The sequence below is a fragment of the Helianthus annuus genome, chromosome 4 (genome assembly GCF_002127325.2).
Source record: "Helianthus annuus cultivar XRQ/B chromosome 4, HanXRQr2.0-SUNRISE, whole genome shotgun sequence".
In the NCBI taxonomy this organism is placed as follows: domain Eukaryota; kingdom Viridiplantae; phylum Streptophyta; class Magnoliopsida; order Asterales; family Asteraceae; genus Helianthus; species Helianthus annuus.
Window position 1 is genome coordinate 181,076,785 of NC_035436.2, and position 27,666 is coordinate 181,104,450.

Sequence of the window (27,666 nt, forward strand, 5' to 3'; positions counted from 1 at the left end):
TATTCTGGTCACTTTCTAATTATATATAACTAGCATTTTGACCCACCGCGTGTTGCGGCAGCGCCGAAACTTAAAGTAACTCGAACTTTTACCGTCAAATATCTGACAGGACTCGTTTTCGGATAAAATTTACATCAAAATGTAGACCAAATGAAAACACACATGAAAATAAGTACGAAAATGTATTCTTTGACCCGGCTCATTACCAATAAATTTACGTTGAAACGTAAACCAACTTAGATTTATAATGAAACGTACTTAAATATAAGCATGTAAGAAAATAGTGTTTTTATACGTTAAAGAATGGTGCCACGCGTTGTGATGGAGTTGAAACGTAAAGTAACTCGAATTTGTACCGGCTAGTAAAAACATATTGTATTTGACCTGCTCTGTTTATGAACAAAGTGTATACCAACAAAAAACGTACATATAAAATAAGTATGAAAGCTTATTATATTTAACACACGTACATAAGAGTAAGTACTCAAAACTCGAAAGGGTCAAAATGACATTTTACAAAGTTTTTAGAAAGATGAAGGGGTGTGTTAGGGCATAGGTTTTGCTAATTGTGGATCATGTATCCTGAGATGTTGCCCGGATCGCTTATCCTTAGCGGATGGTGCAGGGAGCCTGAGGATCGATGATCCTTATTATTACTTATGATTTCTAACAATTGTTCTCTATGTTTTCTAATGTTCGTATGCAGGTTATGAACGACGTGGACTAAGTCTTAGCTGGAATCTCGGGCATAATTCGTTCAAGATGCTGAACGTCATGAATTCCACTGACGTTCATGGAGCTTGGACGTGGTCTTCCTAGAATTTCGGACTTAGTTGTTAGTTTATTTCAAAAGGGGTTGATCAAGTGTTTATAGGCACATTCTCACTTTCGCATACACACATTCGCATACATTGAAAACCAGAGCACACATACACTTAGCATACAATTGTACCACAATTAATCAACATCCAAAGTTGTAATTCTTATTGTTCAATATAGTTGATAGTGATAGTTTTCACTATCCGGGGTTTTTGTGCCAGGGATCTACTAGTGATAAAGGGTTTTTCCTCGTACAAATCGTTATGTTCATCATCTCTGTCACACCCCAACCGATGACGGAAACATCGGGGCGCGGCACTGAGCGAAACAGATTGTCCAGAAGTTTCCATAACAACTATATTTACCAAATATTTAAAGCAACATGTCCCATACCATGTCATATAAGATAATACAATTATTACAGAAAAAGATCTAGGCAAATTGTTATGTTCCGACAACTCAGATTTTTATTACAGACAATTGTTTATTGTTTCTAGACCTTCCCTAGCCTCGATTTCATCACCATGCACCTAAGCATCCTAGCAACTTAAGCACATGTCACATACGTTAAAATAAAAGTCAATACACATAGTGTAAAGGTGATCATACAAGTTTAATACTAGCATATAGAGTTCGAAAGCGTTACGCATAACCAGCACGTACACAGAGTGAAATGACGCATGTTAGTTATCGACATGAACCTATCGATACCAACGACTGCGGGTTGACTGCCCATGGCAGTTCATGATACATACTCACCACTGTGAGCCATGTAGGTAATTGTCCTTAACAAATAACAACCCCCGATTGAACGGGTGCTGAGTCCAAACTAATAGTACTACCGTTGCTAAGGCGGGTAGACAACATTCCATGTGTAAACATAACAAATAAGCATTCATTTAGTCACGTATACATGCGATAGCGGTTAGCGTTTAAAGTATTGCATAGTGTGTTCGATGTGATTTTGTATAAGTAACGTATGTAACACCCAAAAGTGCGTAAAGCAAAAAAAAAGGGATCCAGCGATTGATGGATTGAAGGGAGCGCTAGAGAGTAGGGTTAGCCTGAACAGTTCGATAGCATAACGATAAGTGATGCGCAAAACGATGCAAAGTACAAGTGAGTCAGACAGTAGTTCGATCGGATGGTAATCCGATCGGACAGCCAGTCGTGCGAGTAGTAATCCGTTCGGACAGTCGTCGGGTCGGATGGCTGTTCGAGTGGATTGTTTCTTCCTCTGGGAAAGAATGTGTTTGTGTATGATGGCTTGACTTTTGAAGTTTTTGTTGTAGTATTTTGAAAATATTGAAGTATCTCTACCTTTCAGGCCGGTCGATCGGACGGTCGTTCGATCGGACGTCAACCCGATTGGTTGAACACTTCAGTGAGAACAAGTTCACAGCAGGTTGTCACTCGATCGGACAACAGTTCGATCGGGTGGCATTCCTAGTGCATTGAACATGTTGAAAATTGTTTAAGTGTTGAAGTTTAATTGTCACATGTTCAAGTGGTTAACCCGGTCGGATGGTAGTCCGATCGGACAACAACTCGTTCAACGATCAGACTTTGAATGTTTGTGAATGGTTTAAGTGTGGGACCCAAGGTGCAAGTCGTTCGGTTTGGCTAGGCATTCGGATTGGTTGTTCGATCGGACAGCAGTCATATCGGACGGCACTCCGTCCTGGTCGACCTGTTCGTCTTACACTTGGTTGTTTTGATTGTTTGTTGTTTTTATCGAGGTGTTGTGATAACGTGCTAAACAACAGAAACCTCGTCAATACTTGGTACTCCTGATCGGACAGGAATCACCCAAATCCGATTAGTTAACTGTTCGAGACGGTGTTCCATGTTTAACCCGAAATCGGTGAACCTCGTGGATAGAATCCAGATCTTGAGCCACACAACCACAAGAATGAGTAGTAGGTCGGCACAAGCTCTGATTCTATCGGTTTTGAAGGCATTGAGTGTAAAAGAGTTGAAAGAAAGTTAGAAAAACCATATTTCAATCCTTTTCATTGTGAATATGTTTAGATCTATGGAAGATCTTTGTTTATTTATGTGGAAATCGGTTAGATCTAAGTTGTTCTTGGTGGATTGAGGCCAAAACATGAAGTTCTTCAAGAATACATGATGACGTCATCCTTGAACACCTTGAATCTTGGTGATTTCATGGTTAAAAGTTAAGATTCAAAAGATAGAAAGGTGTAGGAGTGCGTGTAGATTAAGGAAGTACAAGATTTAGGATGAGATCTTACCGGAATTGAGAGAAATCTGAAGAATAGTGAGGAGAGCGAGCTATTCGGACGTCAGTTGCCAAAAGTAGAAAGAATGATGGTGACAAGGGGTATTTATAGGGTTACCCAAAGAGGAAAGGGGCTGGTCGATCGGTCAGCTGCCTGATCGATCAGTCAATTGTTTTGACGAGTTTTGCCGTTTCGATTGCGATTGCGAGCGATGCGAATGCGATAGAGTTTCCTATTCAAATTACTTTTAATCCCAACTACTCATATCTCGCACTATCTCTTTTCCACCAATTATCATACCATTTCGATTTGCGATTGAGTTTCGATTGATTTCCACACATAACATAATTAAACATGCACAAGTAACACATAAAAGGCACACACACATATATAATTAACCAAAATGCGTATTTCGAGTTGTGAGCGCGATTGCGATAAGCGATAAAGCGATAACATATATGATAAATAGCGTTAACCATGCGATTATTAATAGATACTCCACATAATACGACTAAAGCAAAAATAAAATAGACTAATCTACGAGTCAAAGAAGTCAAAACATGATTTAAGCAAGGAGTGACAGATCGCAATTAACAATCTTTTCTTCCTTTGACTTCAATCTTGACTTTGACTTTGACTTCTAAACACGGGGTGTTACAATTTCATTCATCAAGCATTCTTATTTTTCATTGTTCATCACCTAAGCACTCTACCTCACATAACAAATTTGGTTACATTATCCTTAATCAGCTTTTTGACCAAAACAGGGTGTAAGTGGTAATGATAGAAGTTGAAGGGTTGAATACACACAAAAAAACTATGGGTTGATGGCATTTTTGTAAATTAGGCAAAGAAAAATAATAAAATAATAGAAATGTTTCTTAGGTACTATTCATAAGACATCCTCGTTTGTTATGTATAATAATATATTTAATTGTATATGGTGTATATAACCTGGTGTGCTGTGTGTGTGTGTGGGGGGGGGGGGTTCCATGCGGTTAGTTTGTTACATTAGTGGTATGACAGCGGCACTTGAGTCTTCATAGGTGGATATCGACATGCATTTTATACCGATCGAAAAACATAAAAAGAAATATTGGTACTAGTTTGGCTAATACTGTATCGGCAATGATGTTATTTGGTCGGATTCGGTTTAGTTCGTTACAGTATCATAAGAACGTCGAGAAAACTGTAAAAACGAATACGAGTACTGGTGTTGATGTTGATGTTGACCCGTTCAATTTTGAATAAAACTTTTATTGAAACTTAGGCAATAATAAGTACGTCGCAACGGTATATTCAAAATTTTATACAACATTACATTATTATTTAAAGTAATGAAAAGGTGAACGACGTCACTTTATAAAAAAACGACCATGTGATAGATTTGGAGGTACGTACGTTTGTGATTTTACAAGTAGATTACTACTCACGGCTTGGTTTAAGAAATCATATCAAAACGTAGATGAAAGTAGACAGACATAATGACGTACTTGGAACTTTATAAAATATTGTATCTTATCTTAATACTAAATTATAAAAGAAAAATAAAATATGCTTAAAGTGAAGTATATTATAATAATATAATAAGGCTGGGTGGTGTGGTCTCACACCACCTGCCACTTCACCCATTTTGACGCCCCATGGCACCCCTACACCACCCGCCTGGGGTGCTATCCTTGGCCTCCGCCAAAGCCATAGCGACCGTGAGAAGTAAGAAGGAGATGGAGCCAACTGCTTGAACCAATCAGATTTGAGTTTATTTATTTATATCTTTAATATAGTTAATAAAGGGTTTTATAAGGGCATTATTTCATACCGTACAAATTAACGATAAAACCCTCTATATGTTGCGTACGTCACATGAAAAAGCTCTCCAGAGACCAGAGACCACACCACAGAACCTAGATAACAAACTGATCAGTACATAATAATGCTCGGTTTTTCAGTTTTCATCAAACTTCATAGTTGGTTGTGTTGTAGCATTTAAATCATATTTAATAGATACAAATGTTTGGTACATATGCTTTAGTTTACAAAAAAAAAAAAAAAAAGTGTTTTTTTAGTTTATATTTTAATTTTGGAGCATATGTATAATGATAATTTTTCACGTGACTTTGGGAACTAGCTAAACTTTCTTTTTTCTTTTCTATTGAAAACATGATGATACTAGATTATAGTTTATAAGACCTAACTAACTTAACTTTAATCTTTTATGAATATATACTAGATTATAGTTTATAAGACCTAACTAACTTAATTTTAACCTTTTATGAATATATTAGTTTTGAAAGGATACATGCTCATAACTATTAGGTATTAAGCGGCGCAGCGAAACCAACAAACATGCAAACATAAAATAATAAAACACGACACAAGAATTTTGACGTGGTTCGATCCCAGTGGGGGGACCGTCCACGCGCTGCAACTAGGTTATATCATGAAGCTAAGACACCAAAGATTACAAATACATGACTAGGTTATATAGATAATAAATTAGGGTTTTCAACTTAGGCCCCAAGTGTCACAGCCCCCGACCCCTTCCCGAGAGCGGGAGCGGGAGCCGTGAGTCTCAGAGCAGATGGTATCGGTGTTTATTAATTTGGCAGCGGAAAGTTTCATCAGGACCGTAGTTAGGAAATATTTTTATCAGAGTTAAACACCATAATATTTAAAATAGACTGAGGGGATAAAACCCAAGTTTTACTGATAATACTTTTGGTGTATCTTTGCAATTCACTCATCTCAAGACGTTAATTTCTCATATCATAAATTCAATATTTGACAAATCATTTTTTTCATACTTTTATTTCATTTGGAATCCGTCAATTCTAAGTCTTCCTCAGTTGCCAATCCAAATAAGCTTTCTTTTAGAATTTTTCACATTCATTGATCATATTTCTTTTTGCTTAAACCTAGTCATCTTGAAAAATTATATCATTCTATCTCATTCATTTGTCATCAATTTCTTGAACTAATTCAGTTGAACCATTGAATCCTACTTATGATACAATTCGTATTCACAAAATTTGATATTTTACTTATGTGTCATCTACCTTGAATATTGTTTTTATTGACTAAAATATGACATAACTCTAAAAGAAATATCGTAACCCAAATCTCGAGGACGAGATTTAAAACAAGGTGGGGAGGATGTAACGTACCAATTTTTATCATACAAATTATAAGGTTTGGTTAAATTTATTCACCACTAGTAACTAGTTAATTCTTAATATAAATATTCAACCCAAATAGTTTTAAACACTATTTTATATAGTTGGTTGAAATATTATTAGCCTGTATATGAGTGATCTTTCTAAATAAAATAAAAGTTTATAAAACTTATATTAATAGACGGATAGATTACGGGTAAGTTGAAAAGTAAGAAATATGAAGTATTTAGACGGACCCTTGAACCATTTAAATAAATTATAAAAAATACATTGTATTCTAAACCTACTCTAATTTTAATGAAACTTAGACCCAAGTGTAGACAAAAATATTCTCGTTCTAAGGACATGTTTATTATTTAATAAAAAATTATATTTTAGAAATTATAAAAGCCAAATAAGTGAAAAAGTTAAAATTAATATATATAATAAATAAAAATAATAAAATTATTTTATGAATTTGTACGTTTAGAAATAAAATTATATCTAATAAATGAATTTGAGATTATGGTACATACGTGTGTCATGAAGATATTTTAGAAAATAAAATAATAATAAATGTTAACACTAATCAATTGAGAAAGAAAAGAAGTGCACGTGTAATGCCTAAAATCAAAGTAAAGACACTTATTTTTTTTTTTTATTTTTTTTTGAACGGCTAACGAATCCTCCAAATGGGCTACTGGCGAAATTCACCACATCGGGATACACTCGCCTTCCGAACCGGGGAAAAACCCCACCTAGGGCCGAAGCCCGTGAACACTTGCCCGAAGGCACGACAGTGCGGTGAGGTAAAACCCGCTCAGTTCAAGGATCGAACTAGCGATCGCCGCCTACTCGTCTAGTCTCCCATCATCACCAGGTGCCGCAGAAACTAAATGCTAGGGCAGGAATTGAAGGTGGCCATATATGCGTGAGAGGTAAGCTAACTCTCCATTATAAATAGAAACCATATGACAAATTTTTCCCTGTCAAATTCTTTCCAAACTTTTCGCCCTCCATACATATTTCTTCATACAACTCAATTTTGTTCAGTATTATACCTATAATACTATAAAGCCATGTCCCGTTTTAAGTATTGTAACTCCCGATCACCGCTACCCTTTCCGATTGATCTGAGTCCCATAACGCATGTCAAGGCTCTGCCCGACTAAGTTCGTTTGGATTCTATCTCGGGACTTCGGGACAAGGTTGAATTAGGGGTAATATACTTAACACGAGTGCATTATATTTTTAAAAGTTATACCCAAAATTTATACCAGAAGTCCTTCTAGTTGAACCCTAAAGTTACACAGTGGGTCCATTCCTTTTTCTCACAATTTTATTCTCTTTTTGTGATTTACCCCAAAACTATTATTTATTATTTATTATTTCTATTTTGTAAACAACTTTCATCAAAAGTCATGCCTATTATTTTACTTACCCAATAGGGAACCATAGTTGAGACACCCAAGTAATCCTGCATAAACTCCTAAATTTTCATAGCAATCAGAATCAGGATCAGGGCCCCTAAAACCCAGGGGGGATAAACCCTAGTAGACGATTATCTTCAAATCTCGTTGTCAAATTCGAATTTAAAGAAATCATCAACTCAGCAGGCCTAGTCCCACACGTGGCCAGCCTATAACCCTTTCGTGTCCCTTACGGACCGTAAGGTATAAGGCTTACGGTCCGTAAGCCAGGTCATTTTCATGTATAAATAGCAGACATTGGGACATGAATTCTGGCGCTCATTCGACGATCAAATTCGATTTGTGCGATGAGTTATAATAGAAACAGTCACAAAAACACTAATTTGTAGAGGGGATGCTGCTACGATACCGGGTATTAACTCGATCGCTATTACGATTCATTTTCCGACCGATCAATATATCCAATGGATGTTTAAGTGCCACCCACATTAGGGTTATACTTTGTCGTTCGTCGTTAATTCGATGGATGTTTAAGTATCGTACTTTGTCATTCGTCGTTAAATCGATGGATGTTTAAGTATCGCACTTTGTCGTTCGTTGTGAGAATTTGATCTCGTGAGTTATCGTAATTGTTGTATTAAGTTACCTACCTAGTTCGTATGCACTAAGTTACAAGGCTAAATCAATAGGCTAAGCTCTGCCTGTGTAAATCTGCAATATATCAAAGCTTGTCTGTAGACTAAACTTTGGCCGTATGAATCTGCATGATTATAATGTGAGTCATTCTCTTTTTATCAACTGTTTTACAATACTCCAAATTATTTTCAGAATTATAATTACAGTGATTAAGTTGATGTAATCACCAAATTACAGCCAGTATGTGGGGTATTGTGCACATTACTACAGTTTAAATCATTTTAGGTGGGCGAACCTAATTTTAATTGATTTACGTCATTCATTGGGGCAGCCAATGGTGATATGACCACTGTCACAGATCCGGTCGAGTGACAAATACTGTGGGTAGTTGGTTGATATCAGAAACATGCGTAAAAGATCTTAACACTGTGTATTAAAATAAATGTGTCATTTTCAGTAAAATGAATGATTCACTCAGTATTTCACGCTGACAAAACCTTTTTAAAACGTGTTTCAGGTAATTACAGTAGATTGGAGTAGGGATTGGATTCGGCACTAAAAGACTTCAAGAAGTGGCTTATTTTATTAATTAAATCAGATTAAGAAATACTGTTTTTATTAAAAGCTACCTTTGTAACAATGAAATTTATTCCATCTATTTAAATAAAATCCGGTGTTTCTAAACTCTGATATTTTTCCTAACTCACGGTCCTGATGAAATTTCCGCTGCAATGTTTTTCAAAATAATCACCGGTACCACTGGACTGCTCACGGCACCGATTCCGGCTAGGATGGGGTCGGGGGTCGTGACAAATACAGTTATAATAAATAAATGGGACAAAACCCGATTTTCATTTATAATATATTTATAGGGATAAACCCTAATTATTGAAAACAATTCTCCTTTTTTATTTATGTAACTTTTATAGCCACTTTTCTAAGCCTTTAGTGCTCTCCAACTGGCTTTTATTTGGCTTCACACTAAGTTAGTTGTAACACGTGTTTAAAACATTTTATCAGCAAGAAATATTGGTGAATGAATCCCAGTTTAATCAAAACAGATTTCATCATTTTACAGCATTGAGGGCGATCTCGCAATTACATTTGTTTACCATTCTACCTTAATTACCACCCACGGTACTGTCAATCTATGACTGGTGGTAATGTTACTACTCACAGTGTAGTAACAAATTTTGTATACAAAACCCCAATATACCGACGATAATTGTAGAAATACAAATACTCAATCACTGTGAAATATAATTTAAACATTTGAGATTTTGCAAAAAGGATTTATAAAAAGAAAGATTTGCTCACTTTGTTACTTTAGGTATTTCCTTGTGACTTCCTGGTTATAATCTAGTTGAATAAACAATGCACACGTGTTAGTAAAATAACCCAAGTTGTATTAACCGTACAGCTCGAGACAGAACTCCAATGACTGAGTCAGGCAAGGTCCTGACATGCATTATGGAGTCCTAAATCGATCGGGTGTACACACGAGACAGAATTCAAATGACTGAGTCGGGCAGAGCCGACATGCATTACGGAATCCTAGATCAATCGTGTAGGGTAATAGCAGGGTTATAGTACTTACAACGAGGCAGAGCTTCTCTTAATAGTGGGTATAATACTCGAGCAGAATTTCTACTATGTAGAAAGTTCAGAGAGAATTCGAAGAATGAACGAATGACAAAATGAGCCGAAGCCCCCTTTATATAGGTTGTTGAACCATGCCGTCGCACCCCGCGACGCCTTAGGGTCTCGGCCGTCGCGACCCGATAGAGCCCTAAGGGCAGCGGTAGGTCAGGTGAGTCAGCAAGTAGCTTCACCATGTGTCCGACACGTGGCGGCATTGCAGTATCGAGTCATCAAGGGTTGTCGCGCCCCGCGACCAAAATGGCTTCAGCCGTTGCGACCCGCGACCGTCTGCTAGATTTTGTTTTTGTTGTTTTTCCCAAGTATAGAGTTATTCCGGGACCGTTTCTCACGTACGGAGTACATTTAGGAACGTTTAAAGTTAATTCAAGGGTTCCGGGAGAGCTGTTATACCTGGGGTGGTAACTGAAGGAAGTACGTGGCTTTTGTTAGATTTGTTGTCATCTCTATTTGCCTACCTATGTTTAGTTATCTTTGAATATATATATATATATATATATATATATATATATATATATATATATATATAGGGGTGTCTTATGAGTTTTTAGGAGAGTTGCTATATCCTCCCCACCTTGTTTTAGATATCGTCCTCGAGATTTGGGCTATGATATCCCTTCAGAGTTGTGTTATGTCTCTTAAGTTAGTAAGAACATTATATCAAGGTGTCTGGGATAGAATCAATACAAGAAAAAGTATTATAAGATAATTCAGTGATCCCAAAAATTTTGTTTCAGGAATCGATGCGAACTGAACGAGATGAAATGATACAATCATCAAGGTGACCGAGTTTCATAATTAAGAGAGAGGTGTAATGATCTTTAGAAACAATCGAATTTAATGTCAGATGAGAACTTACCTTGATTGTCAATTAAGGAGAATTCTGGATCGACAATCTCAATAGAAGTATGAAAAATGATTTGGCAATTGCCAAACTAGAAATCAGTGACATTGTTTCGAATGGCAAAGATACACCGGACAATACAATGGAATGTAGTGTATCATGGTCTTAATACATAATTGTATCAAGATTACTTGAATGATGAGTCAAACGAAAGACGTATGAATTATTATGATTAGGATTTATGTTTAGCTCAGGCTACAAATTTATACAGACACCACAAGGTGTTGTAAGGATTGAAAGAATTCAATGATTATAATGATTAAAAGAATTCAATAATTACGGTGATCGAATGAATTTACCGTTTTTAAAATTTAGCTGAAAGTCTCAAGTGAATTGAATCTGGATATTTAAAAGATAGGATGTTCAAAATGAAGAAGGAAATGAATATTATACGATTAATTCAAAGATGCAAGAGATGTTGGAGGTACGTTGGAATAAGAATTTAGGTACCTTTTATCTTAACACAAAATTGTATTAAGACTGGTTTAGGATAACGAATAAGTAAATAGATAAATTCGTACCTCAGGTGTGAAAATGAAATGAGTTCAAGTTTCGAAAGGAGACGTCACCGCAAGGTGTCGTGTTTTAACAAAGGATTTATGTAGACTTTGAACAGGTTTACTAGGATTAAGACAAATGAGATTATTTGGAATTCATCATATGGGATTTTGAGTTGAACAAGTTCAAATAATTGAACTTGGTTTGGACAGATTTCAACAATGGATATATACTTTTGACAAGAATGAAATCCGGTTGAAAATTTAGAAAAGAAAAGGAAATTTTCTGAGAAGTCTGTTGACTTGATATCAAAAGTCAGCATTTTTCCCAATCAGGGGGATTTGTCAAAAGGAGTGTAACAAAAATATTTATTCGATCTTTTGAAATGAATTCACATGCATGACAAGCAGTGAACGTACGACCTAGGAATTTGTCAAGTGGTGAGACAAATGAAAGTTGGCTCTATAAAAGAAAATAAGGATCTTTTATCGATGAAGTTTTGATTGAAATCAAAAGTCAGCTAACTTAAGTATGATCAAGACATAAGGGTGCTTATTTTAAAAGTTGCCATTGCCCCTGGTGTCATAAGTATCGATGCGTTCTCCTTAGCTTCATTGGGGTTTCGGTCCTCGTCGTCGGGTGTCTTAGATGGTTTTGGACAGTAGGGACGGATGTGGCCTGGGTCTCCGCATTTGTAACATACATTAGTTTTTCTCTTACATTCTTCCTCTTCATGTCCAGCCTTCTTGCAGAAGTTACAGCGAAGTGTTTTCTTAAAATGGCATTTTCATGCGTTTTTCTTGTTATGATCGTTGCAAGTAGGTTGCGTAGTTGCTGGTTCCATTCCTTGGTCGTTACATGATTTGTTGGAGCGGAATCTCTTATAAGAGTAACTATAGGTTGTTATTTTCTTTCGTTTGGAAGATGGAGTTTTGATACGAATATCATGACCTCCATTGATACTAGGGTTAGGTTTGCAGTTGTGAATATGCTTACAATGGGTAGTAGGATTCTCATGTATTGGAACAGAAATTTTAATAGCTTCAATGATCGAAGGTATAGCATTCGATATTCCTTGAGCTATTATATTTTCTATAGTGCTTTTATCCAAAGAATTTTTATTACTAGCCTGGATTTCCTGACTACATGCTATTTCCTTTGACATCTGAATTACAAATATGTTCAGAGATAATTATCACAGAACTAAACAATTACACAGGCACATTTTGTTTAACACAATTATAGTCATAGCTTATCGGTATTATGCGTGGATAGATGTATATTTCTAGATATATAAACGTTATATTTTAACATTTTCTTTTACTATATATAATATAAGAAAATGTATATTGTATTGTTTCTCTCTTTGGTGTAATAGCTTTTCTTTATATTGTCTTAATTCAACTATAATTCCAGAGCTTATGATTGGATAGGTATTCAAAAATAAAGGTGAGGGCTTATATGAAATTTTGAGATTCTATGTCATTGACCCATTTATTATTCTTTAAGAGGTGGTGCTATTACAGAGATTCTTAAGATATCTTTTAAATTAAAGATAGATTCTGAGTAAACATGTAGATTTGTTTCTTCTACATAAGACATTTGCTTATTTGTATGTATTATAAAGAAAATTGTGTCATACATATATACGTACAATCATAAAGTTTAAAATTTTCTATAATATGTATATATATAATATCAATTCATAGGAAACTAATTACACAACTAATCGCATTAGTCATTCTGTTTATTCCCATACTTTGTTTATAAATTTCTATCAGTTTATTGAACATAATATTTTGGAATAAAAATGAGATTTATTAAAAGGAATAAAATTAATATAATTTTTCTGAATTCTTTTAGAACAATTTAATCTTTAACTGACAGGTTACCTCATTTTGGATATAACATATTTAGAACTTCATTCAAATTCTTAATTTATTATATCCATTTATTAAAGAATCAAAATAGATAATACAAAGTCTAGCGTTTTTGATTCTTAAGTAAGGAAGTATCATTCTCATATCAAGATATATATATATATATATATATATATATATATATATATATATATACACACATATATTTTAAACCATATAGCGATACTGTACTAAATGTTTTTTACATATTTTTATTTTATGGACAAAATATTTGTATAATTGATACTATATATATATATATATATATATATATATATATATATATATATATATACACGTCTGACTTATAATTTAAGAAATAGGTTTAAGTTATCTCATGTTCATATATAGGTATTATTTATTACATATTACTAAGTTGTTTGTACATATTCCTGTTTCATAAATACAGTTTTGTAAAATATTTTATATCTTCCATAGTATATGTGTTTAAATTTTAGAATCGTCAAACTATGAATTATGAACTGTAATAATAATATTTGTTCATTATAAATTAAATTAAGAATTATATTTTATAAAAATTCTTTTAACATAGCTTTATTCAAGAACCCAATATTTTATTCTTCCAAAAATTATTATTATTAGTTAAAATAAAATATTAGTTTAGTGTGTTATATTAATAATAATGATAATAAATAATAACAATATATATTAAAGACTTTTCTTTAAAGAGTGTTTGTGTATTAAAAATTTCTGTAGCATGTTAATTATAATCAATCTAACTTATAATAAAAGACTCTAAATAATGCCATATGGCATTCTCACCTTCAACCTCATAAATTTTATTTATAATTAATTATTAAATTTAATAAATTTCTTTTAATATTAATATATTAATAACTAATATTTAGATATCATTTATTTTTATCCTTATCTTTATCTAAAATTAATAAATAACTTCAATTTTACAATTTAGACCCTTTGTTTTTTAATTTTAACCCAAAGTTTTTCATCTTTTGCAATTTAATCTCAACTCTTTTTTATTTTCAGTTTTGGTCCACCATACTTATAATTTTTCCCAAGTTTTTCGTTTTGTTCTAAATTTTGTGAGTTAATGCATCGCAACGTGCGTGTGGGGTTCAACATTTTTTCCTATATTTTTTTCCCGTTTGACTGGCCCGTCGCAACACATCTATTTTCTCTGTTTAACAAGTTCGACCAACGCGCGAGTTTTGGATTGACTTGGTTATTTTTTTCTGTGTTTTACGTTTCGGTTTAATTTCTTTGCAACGAGCGTTCGTGATTCAAAGATTTTACGTCTGCTTTTCGCTTGACGTTATTTTTTTGTTTTTATTTAATTTGTTTTTACAAGTTTTTCCGGTGTTGCTGGTCGCTAACAGTGGTATAGCATTGGTACTACTTGACACAGTTTTACAACAACCGTTGCAACGCAGGGGCTTAATACTAGTATTAACTATATGTAAAATTTCTGAATATTACATAACTTATCACATTTAATATTTAATAATACGATAAAGAATTATAAAGTGATTTACAAAGTATTTTTAATTATTGTATCTAAACAATACTGAAACTGTTGTAAAACAATGGTCTATTAGCAATCCATATACAACTATACTAAACATGAGAGAACAAGACTATAGAGAATAAGTGAATATGAATTCTTTTTCATTGAGATATCAACATGCAATACAAAGAATTCTATATATAGTGTTTTTACATTAATACAAAGGACATGAAGAGATGGTGGTTACATATGTGGAGAGTCACCACATTATGGTGCATTCATAACACTCCCCCTTGACTATCCACATGATGAAATATAATAGTCTACTATTCTTTTAATACGCTAGGTGATGCTGCCTCGTTAAAAACCTTGATAGGAAAACCCAGTGGGATAAAACCATAGCTAAGGAAAAAAGAGTGCAATGCGTATTTTCTCCCCCTGATACTTTTGGATCAAATATGTTGCCTCATTAAAAACCTTACTAAGAAAACCCAATGGGAAAAACTTAGTGAAGGGAAAAAGAGTGCAACATTTGAGATTAGAACTGTAATCTTACCAATACATCTAGCAAGAACGTAATATCAGATGTTGTCTTGTTTGCAAGATACGTCAATGCTCTGATCGCAATTAAGTATGGTACTTCTTGACTAAGTAGTTCAACATCCCTTTCTTGGGGTTGATAAGAATATATTTTCTATGTCAAGCGATCAGACAATCGTTCATGCACTCAACGAATGAGCTTTTTCTATATAACATCTTCTAGATGTAGTCAAATTGGTGAGCAAAAATAGTACATATATACTCGAACTACAGGTCGAATATAACTACACTTTGTAAAGGTCATTCAAAATTTTCCTCTTTAGTTTGAGAGTTCCCTCTCGCTGATGTTTACATTATCACTGTAAGAGTGAAATCTTGTTAAATAGTTGTAGCTCATTTTATCAAAATTATACCTCTCTTTTCAGAGTATAGTCGACTGTACCACATACGAGTAGTTTCCTTTAAGATTCATATATATAACACCTATGGGGTTATTATTTCATAATGCTTTGAGCATTTTTAATCCTTTAGGGGGTTTTCATACAGATGTCATTTGTAATTGTCTCGTACATGTATACGGTGATGACATCCATAAGTTGTTTTATCTGAAGTCATTCTGAGATTGCGAGGCCGCTTAAACATTTAAAGATTATCGCATCCACTACAGGGGTATACGTTTCCTCGTAATCAACTGCTGGGATTTAGGAAAAAACTTTATGTTAAAATGCGTGCCTTACATCGCAAAAACTTATTATTTACGTTTCCTTTTATTTAAAGACACCCATTTATAACCTACTGGTTTGACGTCTATGGGTGTTCGAACTGCTGGTTCGAAAACGTTTAGTTTGTCGAGCAAATTTACTTCAACCTTAAGTCATGTAGCCATTTTGGCTATTTGTGTGCGTACACTCTTGCACACTTTCTATATATGTAATTTTTTTTTTCATCGATTACATCTATTGCTATAGCATAATCAAATATATCATTTTACATGTGTTTCATTACGGTTCCATATTGTACTTATTTTGTACATCGCGATCTCATATTTGTTTGGTACTCGAGTTTCTTTTAGAACTCCATTAGCCACTTTTGGGGTTTTGACAACAACCTTCTTTAAGGTTTAATATGCAACCACTTTTGGGGTTTTGTATGTAACCACTTATGGTGTTTTATGTGTCACCTCTTTTGGGGTTACATCAACTGCGTTACTCTGCTCTTTTTGTGTTTTGTGGGTTTTATCTTTTTTTGGAACAGATTTATCTCTCACAATTAATATGATAATCATTTTGTGAGTACTTCCATTCGAGCAGATAAGTTTAAGCTGGTATATGTGACTTTGTCACCTTATTTGTGTTAGTGAATGCATCTTGTATTTCATTTGTTATTATTTGCAAATACACGCTCTTTCTTTTGGACTTCAGATTTGCATTGACCACTTCGGGGGTCGATATATAATATGATGCATTTTTTTTATGTTACCAGTCTTTCATTTTCTTGTCTCCCCCTAAGACTGGGAATACGATGTACGTATCCCATTTTATATGTTATGGTGGTGCTATTGGTACATAGGCTGCACAACAATATATATATATAAAAAATGGAAACTTGGTTCTCTTCAGGAGATCAGTTGTAATGGGGAGTATTTGTGATAAGCAGTTGGTTTTGAATTGATATAATCAATCGACGAATTCCATCTCAACTACGTATGCCTCTCACTATATTTCACATTGTGCCCAACAATGGTCCCTACAATTGGGTTGTCAAAGAACCGTGTTAAACCATGTAAGAAAAAACAACGTTCCATAGTGTTGGGCATATGCTACATACGGGTAGCTAAAAACTCACATGTAACCATGTTTGAATGCCACAATCCACACAACTGTACATTTCAATGGTCCCATATAAGAGGGATTGTTTGTAGGAGTTTATTGTTTGGAAGGGCATTAAAAACTATTTGCCACAAAAAAACTAACTAGACATATGATAAGACATTTTGGGAGCAATGTTTTTAGATTACTTAGAGGTGCTAAGGTACCGGTTAGCAGGTTTGATTGTTTAGCATATCATGATGCTATCTTGATGACCTATTTGGTCATGCCATGTGGTGAACGTATAAATATTCTAGTAACTTCTGGTTACTCACCATATTTGATTTAATGGAATATTGTGGAAAATTAGCATCATTTCTAGTAACTTCTAATATAGTCTTCTTGGCCATATTTACTATATGACATATTTTAGATATTTAGTACATTTTCTTTTACACCATTCCAATGTGATGACTTTTCATTCAAACATAGTGGAAACTTAATAAATTTCTTTGGTATACATTAGAATATGATGCATTATGAATTACAAAATTCGATATCAGGGGGTAAACTATCGATGCTCTTCTGGAGCATTAAATATGCTATTAACACGTGAAATAGTATCAATAGCGTCTCTACCACGTGAAATATTATAGTTTTAGCCTTTGTTTAGAGGGAAAACATGTACTATTCATAAGGTTTTCCATCACTAGGCTATATGTTAGCCAAAAATGCCAAGTGCGATGAACTAAAGTTTGGGTTGAACTTGAAAAATCATTATTAAAACAAGCGGTACTTTGTATACATTTGGGAGAACTTCGGGTTCTCAACATTGATTTAGGATTCATGTGAAATTCAGTATAAATGAGCATCAACACTAACTCAAATGAATTATTATCTATCAATTTAAGTAACTAACTTCAGAGTAGTTTACTTATGAACAAGAGAACAAACATAAGAAAAAGATTTCCCTCATCATTTACCATGATCATGACCTTTATAACGATCATATATCATCACGTTCACTTTTAGGGAATGGATTATAACCACACAACTTTCATAGTGCTATTATTACAATTGCTTTTGTTATGTACATGATCTCGACCTTTCACTAATCTATCATTGCATTTACCTTAAGGAATGGCTTAGAGCCACACAACCTTCATTCTGGTTATTTCAAACCTTTTATATATATATATATATATATATATATATAGGGAGCCGCTAGAATGAAAACCACCTCGAGTTGTAAGAACCGCGAGAACTACACCCCACGGAGCGCCGTTCGCCATGATTTTTTTTTACAAGTAGATGTGTATATTATAAACACAGCCGTAAAAAATCATGGCGAACGACGCTCCGTGGGGTGTAGTTTTTTACACCACAAGTTTGGTGAAAAAAAAAAGAAAAAAGAAAAAAAATTAAAAACACCAAACTTGTGGTGTAAAAAACTACACCCCACGGAGCGCCGTTCGCCATGATTTTTTACAAGTAGATGTGTGTATTATAAACACAGCCGTAAAAAATCATGGCGAACGGCGCTCCGTGGGGTGTAGTTCTCGCGGTTCTTACAACTTGGGGTGGTTTTCATTCTAGCAGCCCCCTATATATATATATATATAGAGAGTAAGGTTAACATACAAAAAGCCTTATCATACATCACGTAGGAGACAATGGTAACCGTTGGATCAGGGGTATAATCACGCATGGGACCACATAATCACACATGGGACCACATAATCACGCATGGGACCACATAATCACGCATGGGACTATAATCACGCACGTTCTATGATAATAACGCACGTTATATTTTTTTGTCATGTATGTTAATGTAGGTTAAGCCCTGATGTACATTATACTTTATCTATATATATATATATATATATATATATATATATATTACTACTTTATAAGCATATTTGAGGTTTGATAAATGGAAATTGTTTTATTCAACCAATATAAATAATCTTTTCATCACATAACCTCAACTAGCCCCATCAAAAGAGCACATAGCCTACTAAGTATGCAAGAGTCATGGGTGATGAAAAGTCTAACATAATTAGAGACTTAATTTTGCCATAAAATCTCTAATCAATTATCATAAAAGACATCAATACACCACATGAAAATTACTTAATTTTGCCATAAAATCTCTAATCAATTTTCATAAAAGACATCAATACACCACATAAAAAGTACTTAATTTTGCCATAAAATCTCTAATCAATTGTCATAAAAGACATCAATACACCTCATGAAAAGTACTTAATTTTGCCATAAAATCTCTAATCAATTGTAATAAAAGACATCAATACACCTCATGAAAAGTTTATTATATTAATAGAAAATTAAACAAGTGACATAAATAACTCTACTCAAGAGTTTGTCACTATATGTCGAAATTTAATATTATTATAGGCTATTACTTTATGAACTAGAAAGGCAACAAAGTGTCACACTTTTACTTTTTGAATATCAGAATGAATAATCATAATAATAATAAAGATGATTGATGCTTAATGTAACTATTAATAGAAAATTAAACAAGTGACATAAATAACTCTACTCAAGAGTTTGTCACTATATGTCGAAATTTAATATTATTATAGGCTATTACTTTATGAACTAGAAAGGCAACAAAGTGTCACACTTTTACTTTTTGAATATCAGAATGAATAATCATAATAATAATAAAGATGATTGATGCTTAATGTAACTAATCATACATGCAAGAGTTATTTTACCTTTAAAACATGTGTTATGATGAAAAACGTAAATGAAAATAATACATAAAAGTGTTGAAAGAATATAATGAAGTGGCAAAGATGTAAAACTTATCTAAATTGCTAACAAACTTTTTATTAATTATATAAACTAATAAGGAATGTTAACTGCCCCTTTAAATGATTTCTTTATAGCTCTTTATGGCTAATTTCAATGATTTCTTTATAGCTTTTTATGGCTAATTTAAATGATTTCTTTATAGCTCTTTATAGCTAATTTAAAAATTGAATTATAGTAATTAGTTACCATCCCGTTTCTTCTTAACCCCCATTCAATTTCTTTGGTGGTTTTAGAAAGCAATCGGCCAAACACAAAAGCATAATTCTAGATCATGTATATCAAATTATCAATTCTAACGAGATTTCAACCGGTGAAGTATATGGCCGATTAAATACATAGAAAATCAGGTTTCTTCGGCAAATATTAATTAGATATATGCAAATTAACTTGTTTTCAAGCAAAGTTTATTAGGCTCATCATCTTAAATACAATTTCTTAGTTGAAATCAAAATGTCAAAATAATTCTTAATACAAACAAATAATTTATGTGCATGTTGATGATCATATTGACCCGTTACTAGCAAATGTAAATACTATATATAACATTTAAACTTTCATACATTTATAATAGATGAATAATAGATTATGACTAGTTAACCTAGGCAAGATTTTCATCGAGCTCATATAAGAACAACCAAAAGAAAAAATATACATAAAAAAATAATGAGGTCACGAGTCATGATGACTTAATGATGATATTGGGGGAAATCTGAAATACTACAAATCTAAAATGTAGTAAATGGCATGAAAGAGTCCGATTTTATAAAGTAGAAGTCACACATTTTTGATTTGATGCTAATGAAGAACGTAAGCAATTGCATGAAAAAAAATAATTTTCAAAGGCTGTAAACGTTGTTATTTATTTATTTTTTGAAGACAAATCAAATATAATTTATTTTTCAGTCATTTTCTTCTCAGTTATTTTCATGCCATCAAAATACTCACAAAACTAAATCCAAATTTTCTAGTTATGATTATATACAAAAACAATAAAATGAGGACAAAACATGGAGCCATGAAGTCCAAGGTGAAAGGCTGCAGGTCAATTGTTTCTACTCTTAATTTCACTTTTCATGGATACGATAACATTATTTAAGATGTCTAAAATAATAAAACAATTACTAAGTAGAAATATGAGCTTTGTGTATTGTTACCTGAATGGATGAAAGAAAAACCAAATCATGGATATGAAGATTCAAATCATGGATATGAAGATCTTGCAGCAATTCGTGCTGATAACGTGTTGTAAAACAATGGTCTATTAGCAATCCATATACAACTATACTAAACATGAGAGAACAAGACTATTGAGAATAAGTGAATATGAATTCCTTTTCATTGAGATATCGACATGCAATACAAAGAACTCTATATAGTGTTTTTACATTAATACAAAGGACATGAAGAGATGGTGGTTACATATGTGGAGAGTCACCACATTATGGTGCATTCATAACAGAAACATTTATATTTTAACAAAGTTAGTATAATTATATGTTTTATCAAGATTTTGACAAATACATATGTTTGATTTGAGTAAAACTTTTGGATTATATCATAAATCATAAAATACACCGCTTTTATTGAATAAAATTTTATATCTAGAATATTTTCAAAGTATCATACCATTTTCCTTAATGGTCTTGATAATATAAGGGATGGCATCTATAATTCCTTGTGCCACTATATGTTGAATGGTTCTGTTATCTATTTGGTTCCTGTTTTTCTTATTATTCTGGTTTTCCTGATTTACTTCGTTGTCCAGTTGAATTATGAACATTTATCAGGTATTAATTATTACGAACTAATATTTAGTACAAACATTTATTTACAATAATATAAACAGATAAATCAGAAACGTCGAACATTGCGACTTTTACTCTTTTCATATATATATATATATAGGGTAGGGTTCCAGCGTGAACAAACTCCCAAGAGTGAACTGCGTGAACAGATATGGACCATTGATTTCCTTTTTAGTTGTTAAGAGTAGGATTGTAATTATATAAAAAATTAGATTTAAATATTTATTTTAATAATTGAATTAAGTTACATCTTTCCTAATTTAAATTCATTATCCACATTATGTTTATTTATTAATAAGATAATTATCAAAACAAACAACAAATCACCAGATTTCAATTTTAATTTTTATTTCAGATTTCATCACCAAAATTCAAATTTTGATTTTTAAGATCCACGTAACCTTCATATTTCAACGGTATACACATGTGTACTTGGATATAAATAGAACAGTACACATGTGTACTCAGCATCGTACATATGTGTACAGTAATTCACAGGTGTACATCAACATTCAATATAAAAAAAATTCTGAGATATCACAAAAACAGACGATATACACATGTGTATATCGCATTAAAAAGAGGGCAAAATCAGAATACACATGTGTACATCGCATTTAAACAAATAATTATTTTAATAATTGAATTAAGTTACATCTTTCCTAATCCTTGATTTGATTTGTGAGAGATTTATGCAATCAATTTAAGAGGATAATTGATTACTTGATTTGTGAGAGATTTATGCAATCAATTTAAGATTGAAATTACACAAATACCCTTTTTGTATTTAATTAAATGGAAAAAATTAACCAAATAATTACCATCATGCCACTCACTTTAATCTCAAGATCATAAAAATCAAGGGCTCAGATCAGTTTACGCAGTTCACTCTTGGGATTTTGTTCACGTTTGAACCTAATCCTATATATATATATATATATATATATATATATATATATATATATATATATATATATGCAACTATTACAAATTACAACTGGAAAATATACTAGCAGTTATGCATCCGTATCTTATTTAAGTCTATCTAGGTTTTATGTGTTCAATTAGATATATCACGCTCAACATGCTTCCACGTAAGATTTTCTCCTATTATTCGAATTCTACCTCCTTCCTCTACTAATTCGTTACTTAATGAGCGAAGTTTCTCCAAATTTTCTGGCTCATAGGTGGCATGGGTGCTGGTATTGGGTCAGGGTGTCGAGGGATAGGTTGTCCGTAAGGGTATGAGTTTTCCTGGTGGAGATCTAATTCTATTGGTTGGTCCTGGTTTGGCTCTATCATTTGTTGATCTGGAAATAGTGATGGTTCAACTATTTGATTTAAGTTAGCATCTAACATGTGGAGATTTGCCCATTGCCTATCTAATTCCTCTTCCCATGGTGGTCTATTGCCTGTTCCCTGAGTTTGTGCATTTATTTCCTTATTAACTCTGACTATCGCTCTCTTTTGTTATGACTTTTTCATTTTCTTTATTCTCTCTTGAACTCCTCTACTAAACCAATCTCTTTTCTTAGTAGTAAAGGGTTCCTCAGACTGGGCCTTAAATATAAATATTCCTTTCTCAGTATTGGCTGAGTATCCTAAGGGATCTGGCTGAGATAATGTTCCCTTATCTTTTGGCGAATTATCTAAGTGGCGATAAGCGCTAGAAGTCCCTTGCGCACTCATACTGTAAACTAACAAATAGTCAATAACACATAACACATAATCACATAAAAATTTGGAATTTCAGTGTCAGCATAACACTTCTTCGGCTTAAATTAGTGGTTGTAGCTCTGATACCACCTTCTGTCACAGCCCCCGACCCCTTCCCGGGAGCGGGAGCTGTGAGTCTCAGAGCAGATGGTATCGGTGTTTATTAATTTGCCAGCAGAAAGTTTCATCAGGACAGTAATTAGGAAATATTTTTATCAGAGTTAAACACCATAATATTTAAAATAGATTGAGGGGACAAAACCCAAGTTTTACTGATAATACAGTTATAATAAATAAATGGGACAAAACCCGATTTTCATTTATAATATATTTATAGGGATAAACCCTAATTATTAAAAACAATTCTCCTTTTTATTTAGGTAACTTTTATAGCCACTTTTCTAAGCCTTCAGTGCTCTCCAGCTGACTTTTATTTGGCTTCACACTAAGTTACCTGTAACACGTGTTTAAAACATTTTATCAGCAAGAAATACTGGTGAGTCAATCCCAATTTAATGAAAACAGATTTCATCATTTTACAGCATTGAGGGTGAACTCGCAATTATATTTGTTTACCATTCTACCTTAATTACCACCCACGGTACTGTCAATCCATGACTGGTGGTAATGTTACTACTCACAGTGTAGTAACAAATTTTGTATACAAAACCCCAACATACCGACGATAATTGTAGAAATATAAATACTCAATCACTGTGAAATATAATTTAAACATTTGAGATTTTGCAAAAAGGATTTATAAAAAGAAAGATTTGCTCACTTTGTTACTTTAGGTAATTCCTTGTGACTTCCTGGTTATAATCTAGTTGAATAAACAATGCACACGTGTTAGTAAAATAACCCAAGTTGTATTAACCGTACAGCTCGAGACAGAACTCCAATGACTGAGTCAGGCAAGGCCCTGACATGCATTACGGAGTCCTAAATCAATCGGGTGTACACACGAGACAGAATTCCAATAACTGAGTCGGGCAGAGCCGACATGCATTACGGAATCCTAGATCAATCTTGTAGGGTAATAGCATGGTTATAGTACTTACAACGAGGCAGAGCTTCGCTTAATAGTGGGTATAATACTCGAGCAGAATTTATACTATGTAGAAAGTTCAGAGAGAATTCGAGGAATGAACGAATGACAAAATGAGCCAAGCCCCCATTATATAGGTTGTTCGACCATGACGTCGCGCCCCGTGACACCTTAGGGTCTCGACCGTCGCGGCCCGCGAGAGCCCTAAGGGCGGCGGTAGGTCAGGTGAGTCAGCAAGTAGCTTTGCCATGTGTCCGACACGTGGCAGCATTGTAGTATCGAGTCATCAAGGGTCGTCGCGGCCCGCGACCAAGACGGCTTCAGCCGTCGCGGCCCACGACCGACTGCTAGATTTTGTTTTTGTTGTTTTTCCCAAGTATAGAGTTATTCCGGGACCGTTTCTCGCGTACGGAGTACATTTAGGAATGTTTAAGGTTAATTTAAGGGTTCCAGGAGAGCTGTTGCACCTGGGGTGGTAACTAAAGGAAGTACGTGGCTTTTGTTAGATTTGTTGTCATCTCTATTTGCATACCTATGTTTAGTTATCTTTGAATATATATATATATAGTGGAGAGTTCAAATGAGAAGAATTAAAAATTAAGAATAAAAAGAATAACGGATACAAAGGTAATTTGAACAAATCATTTAATGAGTCTATTATTTATTTTTGCTATTCAAATTAATGAACTCTAATCATTTAATGAGTCTATCTTATAAAATAGTTGTGCACCTTATACAATAAAAACAATTCTGCACATGATCTTACATTTTCAACGTTTCCTACATAATTAAAACAATATTTTGGTGTAGGATATAGAATGCGTAGGAGTCAAACACTTTTAAATAATTTTACGACTCATAATAAAATATGTGTAGGACACAAAATTTTTAAATAATTTTATCACTTCTAATAAAATTTATGTAGGAGCCAATACATTAATGATGGTGAAGGAGGAATTTATGGTTGCATTAAGAAGAGTTGAGTAACTCTTTAAAATATTTATTAATATTCTACATCAAAATGTCTATACTACCCTTAGTAATTGAAGCATTAATTAAAAGTAGACAAAAATGATATCTTCATTCACAGCCATTGATCAAAAAAATATAAGGTATAGATTAATTCATATTTTCTTCTTTTAAGAAGATTGTTCTCAAATGAACCTCCCCCTATATATATATATATATATATATATATATACTGGAGAGTTCAAATGAGAAGAAATTTTTTGTAAGAAGAAAAAAGAACAAATTTCAACCAATAAGAATGCTTTATTTTACTTCATTTAATATAAGTATTTAATGTTACTATAAGGGTACATTGGTAAATCTACATAGGTCATTAATTTGTAGTCTTCCTCTTTAATAGCTAATACATTAAATTTTTTGTAACTTATCTTCAAAATATATATATTTTTTTAAAAATAAAATAAAATAATTTAAAGTGTAGGATAAATTAGAAGTTGTGTAGGATAAATTACGAGTTGTGTAAGATAAATTTCAACGTGTAGGATGAATTTCGAAATATGTAGGACAACTTTTTGATGTGTGTAGGCAAAAAAAGTTAGTGTGGAGGATAATAGTCTTTATGACTAATTAATTAGTCAAAAATGATAATAAATGAGATAAGTGAAAAACTATTTAATGTTTTACAAAATTACCCTTTGTTCTTTTCTTCTCAATTAATTTTTCTTCTCAAATGAACCTTCCCATATATATATAGGGTGTCTTATGAGTTTTTAGGAGAGTTGTTATACCAAGAAAGCTAACATGGGTTGAAACCGGGCACAAGATCTAAAAGCCTTTCACAAACCCAACAATCTCCCACTTGAAGGCTTTGCGAATACTCCAACCCACCATCCAAGCAAACAATCAACCAAGTCATCTAGTAACTCTAGTAATCTTCAATTACAGAAATCCTCCAAGCATCCAATTCTAAGAATAAGCTAAAACTTCAATATTAGAAGTTCTCCAAGCCTCCAGTTCCTAAGAACATGCTAAGACTTCAACCAATCTACCTAGTTGCAGTGGCCTTTCTCATCAGTAACCTGAAAGGCCTATTGAAGCTCTCGATAGCTCCAATACGGTCATCATAGACCAAGTCATGGCAATACCAACCAATAATTCATCTTCAATCTAAACTGGATCCAACTTACTCAAATCATCAGCTCTAGAGACTTACAGAGGATAGAGCACTCTCCACTAACAGCAACTTCCTAGGAGAGATTTCATTCGGATCCTTGGCCTTCTGAACCCAACGTCGATTTCCACACTGTGTCTGAACACCGCATGTGATCCCACTGTGACGAAAACTCCCATCTGCGCTCAGACCTCCAAATACGCTTAAGCGGATTACCTGGAGTCCCAGAGTCCTAGGTTGTAAACTGGACTCGTTTAACTCTCGAATCGGTGAGCCAAGACTTTACTACTCGAAAGTTGGTTCACTTCTTCCGGCGGCGCAATAACATGCACACTCCAAATAGTCTTCAACAATAGATTCACTGATGTTTCATCGAAGTGGGTAACAAGAAATGAAGCAAAACAGAATCTCGAATCCACGAGCCTTCAGTGCCTTTGGTGTGCGTTAAGCGTGATATGATTTTATTAATATTTTGAGCCCATTCTACGCATTAGTCAAGTTTTAAATTTATAAAACACGATATTATACTAACACTAATCACACACTTGGGCAAGTGCACCCATCGTGAGCGTAGTATAGTGTTGGTAAGATACCGAGGTCGTCCAAGGACACAAGAGCTTTTAATACCGGTTTATCGTCAACGTCTAATCAATCTAAATTTTTGAGAAAAGTGTTTTTAAACATGAAAATAAAACTAAAAACGAAAAGATAAATAAAATGAAAAAAATAGACAAGATAGAATCACTTGGATCCAACTTATCTTTAATGTATCCTTTGATGATTTTCGCACTTTCGGACTTTTTAAGAGATTATCTTAGTTATAGTAGTAGACCCCTCTTTTGAAGGTGACGTTACCCTCAACCCATTGGTTTGAGTCAGCAGGGATACAATCCAAAAGGGTCGGAATATTGAAAGACAATTAAGTAAGTTATTAATGCGAAAAGTGGTAGGCCCCTCTTTTGAAGGTGAAGTTACCCTCGGCTAAGTTGTTTGAGTCAGCAAGGATACATTCCCAA